Raw genomic sequence first — 8,498 nt, 5'->3', positions numbered from 1 at the left:
TGAAATAAGATTTATATAGATACAGTAAGAAAATGGTCTTTTAATAAAGGAATAACATAGTTTGTTTTAGGATATTTCAGTTATAATTTATTAAGAGCTATGATAATTAAAATATTATGATAACACTGCCTGAATTGCATAATTTTGTATCAAACTTAATATTTCAAAATTTAGGTTACTTATTGGGTAAAAGAGAGTTTTAATTTTATAAATTTGTAAACCAAAATCCTTTGGTAATTGTGACATAAAAACATTATATTTAATAGTATTAGTTACTTAATATAATTACATTTGCTCAGTTCTTACGTTCAAATTATTTTGGATGAAAAACAATTGTCTACTGAGTTAAAACTTACATATACTTAAATTAAGAAAAGCTTGAGAGTGCCTGGATAGCTCAATTGGTAGAGTATCAGACTTTTAATCTGAAGGCCCAGGGTTCAAGTCCCTGTCCAGGCATCAAAAAAAATAAAATAACCAAAAAAAATTTATTTTAAAAAAGGAGAAAAACTCAGTTTTCTTTTAAGCTGAAAATTATGAAATGACTGCTTCATCTCAATGCTGTTTACCAGACCAAGGTTAAATCTGTATGTACAGAGAACCAAGAAACAGACCCACACATGTATGGTCATTAAATGGATGACAATATTGACACTGCACTATAGTGAGGAAATGATAGACTTTTCAGTAAGTGGTTCTGGGTAAACTGGATACTCACGTTAAAAAAAAAAAAAAGAGTCTTGCTTCCTATCTCACAACATATGCAAAAATCAATGCCAAATGCATTATAGATTTTAAAGTTAAAATTAAAACAAAAAATACTAGGACATTTCCAAACAAAAACACAGGGAACTATCTTCTTTAGGAAAAGTAAACAGACGCAGAAGGCACTAACCTTAGAGTTTAAAAGTAATATATTGGGCAGTGTTAAAATTGACAACATCTCTTCATCAAAAATCATGTTTAAGAGAATACAAAAACAAGTCATGGAGTGGAAGAAGATATTTTAATTCCTGTATTTATCAAAGGGCTTATAGTTGGAATATATAAATAATCCTAGAATCAATGGGGGTTTCCTCAATGGCTCAGCAGGTAAAGAATCCACCTGCAAGGCAGGGGACACAGGAGATGTGAGCGGGATCCCTGGGTGGGGAAGATCCCCTGGAGGAGGAAATGGTAACCCACTCCGGTATTCTTGCCTGGAGAATCCCATGGACAGAGGAGCCTGGTGGTATACTGTCCAGGGGATTGCAAAGAGTTAGACACGACTGAGCAGCTAAGTGCACACACATGCTTCAGAATCAATAAGATGATAAACAATCTAAGACTTCAGCTTTCAACCAAGGTGGAGTAAAGGAGAATAGAGTTCCCCACCCTACTGAGACAACTTTATGAAAAGATACAAAATACATGAAACAAACAAGATGAGCACCGCAATCATCACAGTTTACCGCTTTTCCTTTCTAGGCCACAGCACAGGGCGCTTGGAGTCCTCTCTGAGTTGAGGAGATGGATCTGGGAGTTCGGGGAGGGTAATGCGGTTTGAAGCCACAGAACACTAGACCAGATAGGAAAGAGCTACACAGAGAGAGCACTCAAGATCCCCACTCAGGGCGTCCCCAGACATCTCCAACTGAATATGGATCCGTAGATGCAGGTGAGCAGACTACCTGGCCCTAGGGCAAGAGTCACCAGAAAGGACTCTAGGGAACAGTCACCAGGGTACCATGCACAGTGGAAATGGTTCCTGTTCTCCCGGCCAGAGCGAAAAACATCATAATTCACAAAGTACTATGGGATTTTTGTCTCAGGCGTGGGGCAAAGTTATCTCTGGACTAAATGCTGCTGTGACTCTGCCTAAGAAAACTTGATAGCAAGATCCCATAGGTTCAAACTGCTCCCAAGAAACTTAACTCTGTCCTAAATCACAGCTCGGTATATTCATAGGAAAGCAAAAATATCTAACACCAACTCATTTTCTACAGTTGTGCCCCCAGTTTTCTCCATTTGCAACTTGTCCCACTACTTACTATACTTTTAATCTGCTAAAAATATTAACTGACTGCTCTCCTAAATCTAAAGATAATATCATTTTAGTATAAATATATATCACATATTTTTGTAAAATTTGTAAAAGTCTGATTAGTGTGCCTTAAGTGCATGCTTCTTTTGCTGTTTATAACATCTGATTTGATAATCAAGTATTCTGGATTTGACAGTGATCAGAAATAACAAAGAAGCAGGTAAATATGACTCACAAATGAGGAGGAAACTCAGCTGAAGCCAACCCAGTGGTGATATAGATGGTAAAATTATTTGACAAAAATATCATAGGTGTTACAGCTGTATATCATATGTTCAGTAAGCTAGAGCAATGATTTAACATGTTAAGTAGAGACATGGAAGATATTAAAAAGACCTAAATCAAACTTTTATGGATGAGAGGAAAAACATACTACATGCAATTAATAGCAGATAAGACATCCCAGAAGAAAGGTTTAGTGAATTTAGACATAGAGAAATAGGAACAGAGAAATAAAAAAAAGATTGAAAAAAATGCACAGAGCATCAGTGAAAATGGGACCAGCTTGAAGAATCTATATGCGTATAATTGGAGTCTCCAAAGTGGGAAGCACAGAAGAATATTTGAAAAGCCAAAAATTATCCAAATTTGTTGCAACTATAAATCCATAGATTCAAGACATAGTATCACTGAGAGAAATTAAAGAAGACCTAAGTAAGATATACTTAGTTCATGAATAGAAACTCAATATTATTGTCAGTTTTCTCCCAGAATAATCTGTAAATTTAATACAATTCCAATCACTACCTTGGCAAGCATTTTTTCCAAAATTGATAAGCTGATTCTGAAAATCATATGGTAATGCAAAGGACCTAAGTAGCTACAACTTTGGAAAAGAACAAAGTTAGAGAACTTATGCTACTTGACTTCAAGACAAAGAAATCCACCTTAAAAAAACAGTATAGTACTGTCTTTGATAGTACCGGCATTAAGATAGAGAAATGTGAAAAAATTGAAACTAGAGTTACCATATGATCCAGTAATCCTACTCTTAGACATGTATGTAGAAATGATGAAAACTCTTAATTTGAAAAGATACATGTTCCCCAATATTCATAGCAGCACCTTTACAATGGACAAGGCATGGAAGCAACCTAAATGTCCTTCAACAGATGAATGTATAAAGAAGATGTGTTATACACAGACACACACATACACACACACAGTGGAATATTGCTGAACCATAAAAAAGAATGGACCAATGCCATTTGCACCAACATGGATGGACTTGGGAATTATCATACAGTGAGTTAAGTGAGACAAAGACAAATATCCTATGATATCGCTTATATATGGAATCTAAAAAAATGATACAAATGAAGTTATATACAAAACAGAAACAGACTCATAGACATAGAAAACAAACTTATAGTTACCAAATCAGGAAGTTGGGGTAAAGGATAAATTAGGAGTTTGGGATTAGCAGATACAAATTTCTATGTATAAAATAAGCAACAAGGTCCTATTGCATAGGACAAGGAACTATATTCAATACCTTACAATAAACTATAATGGAAAAGAAAAGAAAAAAGATAGACAAATGGATTAGTGGAACAGAAAACAGTCCAGAAATAGACTCACACATATATGGTCAATTGATTTTTGACAAAGGTGCACAGGCAATTCAAAGAAGAAAGAATAGTCTTTTCAATAATTGATGCCGAAGCAATTGGATATCAAAATGCAAGAATAACAACAACAAATTCAAACCATACCTTGCAGCACGTGTACAAATATACCTCACAATAGATTATAAATAACCTGATAAAAAGAAAACTGGAAAAAGCAGAAAGATTTTCTCTTCTGGAGAAAATCTGTGTGACTGAGTTATGTAAAAATCTCTTAGATATGATGCCCAAAGCATGATCCAAAAAGGAAAAAAAAATGATAAATTGGTCTTTTAAGAAAATTAAGAATCTATGCTCTTTGAAAGACACCATTGAGAAAATGAAAAGACAAGCCACAAGCTGGGGGAGGAAATATTTGCAAATCACATATTTGATAAAGAGCCTGTCTCCAAAATAAGCACCATACAAAACTTAATAATAAGAAATAGACAGCCTAATTAAAACATGGGCAAAAGATTTGTATGTGTATATATTTAACCAAAAAAGACTCACAGATGGCAAATAAGCCATATCAAAGGATGTACTCAACAATGTTAGTCACTGGGAAACACAAATTAATATCACAATTAGATACCACTACACACCTATTGTGCTCAGTCACTAAGTCGTGTCTGGCTCTTTGAAGCCCCATGGACACACATATTAGGACACTTAAAATTGAAAACATCAAAAAAAAGGTGATCATGGCATCTGGTCCCATCACTACATGGCAACTAGATGGGGAAACAATGGAAACAGTGACAGAATTTATTTTCTTGAGCTCCAAAATCACTGCAAGTGGTGACTGCAGCCACAAAATTAAAAGATGCTTGCTCCTTGGAAGAAAAACTATGACAAACCTAGACAGCATATTAAAAAGCAGAGGCATTGCTTTGCCAACAAAGATCTGAACACTCAAAGCTATGGTTTTTCCAGTACTCATGTATGGATGTTAGTGCTGGACCATAAAGAAGGCTGAATGGCGAAAAACTGATGCTTTGAATTGTGATGTTGGAAAAGACTCTTGAGAATCCCTTGTTCTGCAAGGATATCAAACCAGTCAATCCTAAAGGAAATCAATCGTCAATCTTCATTTAGTTCAGTTCAGCTCAGCTGCTCAGTCTTGTCCAACTCTTTGCATCCTCATGGACTGCAGCACACCAGGCTTCCCTGTCCACCACCAACTCCTGGAGCTTGCTCAAACTCATGTCCATGGAGTCAGTGATGCCATCCAACCATCTCATCCTCTGTCATTCCGTCCCTTCTCCTCCTGCCTTCAATCTTTCCCAGCATCAGGGTCTTTTCCAATGAGTCAGTTCTTCACATCAAGTGGACAAGGTATTGGAGCTTCATCTTCAGCATCAGTTCCTCCAATGAATATTCAGGACTGATTTCCTTTAGGATTAGTTTGATTGGATTGAGTGGTTTGATCTCCTTGCAGTCCAAGGAGCTCTCAAGAGTCTTCTCCAACACCACAGTTCAAAAGCATCAATTCTTTGACACTCAACCTTCTTTATGGTCCAGCTCTCACATCCATACATGACTACTGGAAAAACCATAGCCTTGACTAGACGGACCTTTGTCATCAAAGTAATGTCTCTGCTTTGTAATATGCTGTCTAGGTTGGTCATAGCTTTTCTTCCAAGGAGCAAGTGTGTTTTAATTTCATGGCTGCAGTCACCATCTGCAGTGATTTTGGAGCCCAAGAAAAAAAGTCTGTCACTGTTTCCATTGTTTCTCCATCTATTTGCCATGATGTGATGGTACTGGATGCCATGATCTTCGTTTTTTGAATGTTGAGTTTTAAGCCAGCTTTTTCACTCTCCTCTTTCACTTTCATCAAGAAGCCATTTAGTTCCTCTTCGTTTTCTACCATAAGGGTGATGTCATCTGTTTATCTGAGGTTATTGATATTTCTCCTGGCAACCTTGATTCTTCCTTGTGCTTCATCCAGCCCAGAATTTTGCATGATGTACTCTGCATATAAGTTAAATAAGCATGGTGACAATATACAGCCTTGACGTACTCCTTTTCCTATTTGGAACCAGTCTGTTGTTTCATGTCTGGTTCTAACTGTTGCTTCTTGACTGTCATACAGATTTCTCAGGAAGCAGGTAAGGTGGTCTGGTATTCCCATCTATTGAAGAATTTTCCACAGTTTATTGTGATCCACACAGTCAAAGGCTTTGGCATAGTCAATAAAGCAGAAATAGATGTTTTTCTGGAATTCTCCTGCTTTTTCAGTGACCCAGTGGATGCTGGCAGTTTGATCTCTTGTTCCTCTGCCTTTTCTAAATCCAGCTTGAACATCTAGAAGTTCATGGTTCCTGTACTGTTGAAGCCTGGCTTGGAGAATTTTGAGCATTATTTTGCTAGCGTGTGAGATGAGTGTAATTGTGCAATAGTTTGAACATTCTTTGGCATTGCCTTTCTTTTGGATTGGAATGAAAACTTACCTTTTCCAGCTTTGTGGCCACTGCTGAGTTTTCCAAATTTGCTGGCATATTGAGTGCAGCACTTTCACAGCATCATCTTTTAGGATTTTAAATAGCTCAACTGGAATTCCATCACCTCCACTAGCTTTTTTTGTAGTGATGCTTCCTAAGGCCCATTTGGCTTCACATTCTAGCATGTCTGGCTCTACATGAGTGATCACACCATGGTGATTATCTGGGTCATGAAGATCTTTTTTGTATAGCTTTCTGTGTATTCTTGCCACCTCTTCTTAATATCCTTTGCTTCTGTTAGGTCCATACCATTTCTGTCCTTTATTGTGCCCATCTTTGCATGAAATGTTCCCTTGATGTCTCTAATTTTCTTGAAGAGATCTCTAGTCTTTCCCATTCTATTTTCTTTTTCTCTAATTCTTTGCATTGATCACTGAGGAAGGCTTCCTCATCTCTCCTTGCTATTCTTTGGAACTCTGCATTCAAATGGGTATATCTTTCCTTTTCTCCTTTGCCTTTCGCTTCTCTTCTTTTCTCAGCTATTTGTAAGGCCTCCTCAGGCAAACATTTTACCTTTTTGCACTTTTTCTTGGGGATAGTCTTGATCACTGCCTCCTGTACAATGTCACGAACCTCCATCCATAGTTTTTCAGGCACTCTGTCTATCAGATCTAATCCCTTGAATCTATTTGTCACTTCTACTGTATGATCATAAGGGATTTGATTTAGGTCATACCTGAATGGTCTAGTGGTTTTCCCTACTGTCTTCAATTTCAGTCTGAATTTGGCAATAAGGAGTTCATGAACTGAGCCACAGTCAGCTCCTGGTCTTGTTTCTGCTGACTCTATAGAGTTTCTCCATCTTCGGCTACAAAGAATATAGTCAATCTGATTTCAGCATTGACCATCTGGTGATGTCCACGTGTAGAGTCTTCTCTTGTGTTGTTGGAAGAGGGTGTTTGCTATGACCAGTGCGTTCTCTTAGCAAAACTCTGTTAACCTTTGCCCTGTTTCATTTGTACTCCTAGGCCAAACTTGCCTATTACTCCAGGTATCTCTTGACTTCCTACTTTTGCTTTCCAGTCCCCTATGATGAAAATGACATTTTTTTTTTTTTTTTGGTGTTAGTTCTAGAAGGTCTTGTAGGTCATCATAAAACTGTTCAGCTTCTTTGGAATTAGTGGTTGGGGCATAGACTTGGATTACATTGAATGGTTTGCCTTGGAAATGAACAGAGATCGTCTGTCATTTTTGAGATTGCACCCAATTACTGCATTTCAGACTCTTTTGCTGACCATGATGGCTACTCCATTTCTTCTAAGGGATTCTTGCCCACAGTAGTAGATATAATAGTCATCTGAATTAAATTCACCCATTCCAGTCCATTTTAGTTCATTGATTCCTAAAATGTCAGTTTTCACTCTTACCATTTCCTGTTTGACCAATTTACCTTGATTCCTGGACCTAACATTCCAGGTTCCTATGCAATATTGTTCTTTATAGCCTCAGACTTTACTTCCATCACCAGTCACATCTACAACTGGGCGTTGCTTTTGGTTTGGCTCTGACTCTTTATTCTTTCTGGAGTTATTTCTGCACTCTTCTCCAGTAGCATATTAGCCCATACTGACCTGGAGAGTTTATCTTTCACTGTCATATCTTTTTGCCTTTTCATACTGTTCATGGGTTTCTCCAGGCAAGAATACTAAAGTGGTTTGCCATTCCCTTGTCCAGTGGGCCACGTTTTGTTAGAACTTTCCACCATGACCCTGTCTTGGGTAGCCCCACATGGCATACTTCATAGTTTTGTTGATTGAGACAAGGGTGTGATCCATGTAATCAGTTTGGTTAGTTTTCTGTGATTGTTGTTCATTAGAAGGACTGATGCTGAAGCTGAAGCTCCAATACTTTGGCCACCTGTTGTGAAGAGCTGACTCATTAGAAGAGACCCTGATGCTGGGAAAGATTGAAGGCAGAAAGAGAAGGGCACGACAGAGGATGAGATGGTTGAATGGCATCACTGACTCAATGGACATGAGTTTGAGTAAACTCTGGAGATGGTGAAGGACAGGGAAGTCTGGCGTGCTGCAGTCCATGGGGTCACAAAGAGTCGGACATGACTGAGCAACTGAACAGCAATAACAAAATTTGAAGAGTTAACACGATTGAACAACTGACACTCTCATACATAGCTTATGAGAATGTAAAATGGAAGACATTTTGGCAGTTTCTTATAAAGTTAAGCATACACATATGACCCCCAGACATCCCACTCCTAAACACCCAGGATAAATGAAATAATACATTCACTCAAACTCTTTTGTGGCAATGTTCTTAGTCCGTTTATTTTAAATAGCCCCA

General features: G+C 37.7%; 1 non-coding gene across 1 annotated transcript; it reads left to right on the top strand.

Annotated features, from left to right (window-relative positions):
• Positions 1-386: 386 nt before the first annotated feature.
• Positions 387-459, top strand: TRNAK-UUU (transfer RNA lysine (anticodon UUU)). Its single transcript has one exon. It is a non-coding gene; the product is annotated as a tRNA-Lys (tRNA).
• Positions 460-8,498: the final 8,039 nt, after the last annotated feature.

The sequence above is a fragment of the Giraffa tippelskirchi genome, chromosome 11, assembly GCF_054371585.1.
Source record: "Giraffa tippelskirchi isolate mGirTip1 chromosome 11, T2T-mGirTip1v1.2.pri, whole genome shotgun sequence".
Lineage (NCBI taxonomy): Eukaryota > Metazoa > Chordata > Mammalia > Artiodactyla > Giraffidae > Giraffa > Giraffa tippelskirchi.
Note: the sequence above shows the minus strand (reverse complement) of the source record. Positions and strands in the feature narration are given on the sequence as shown.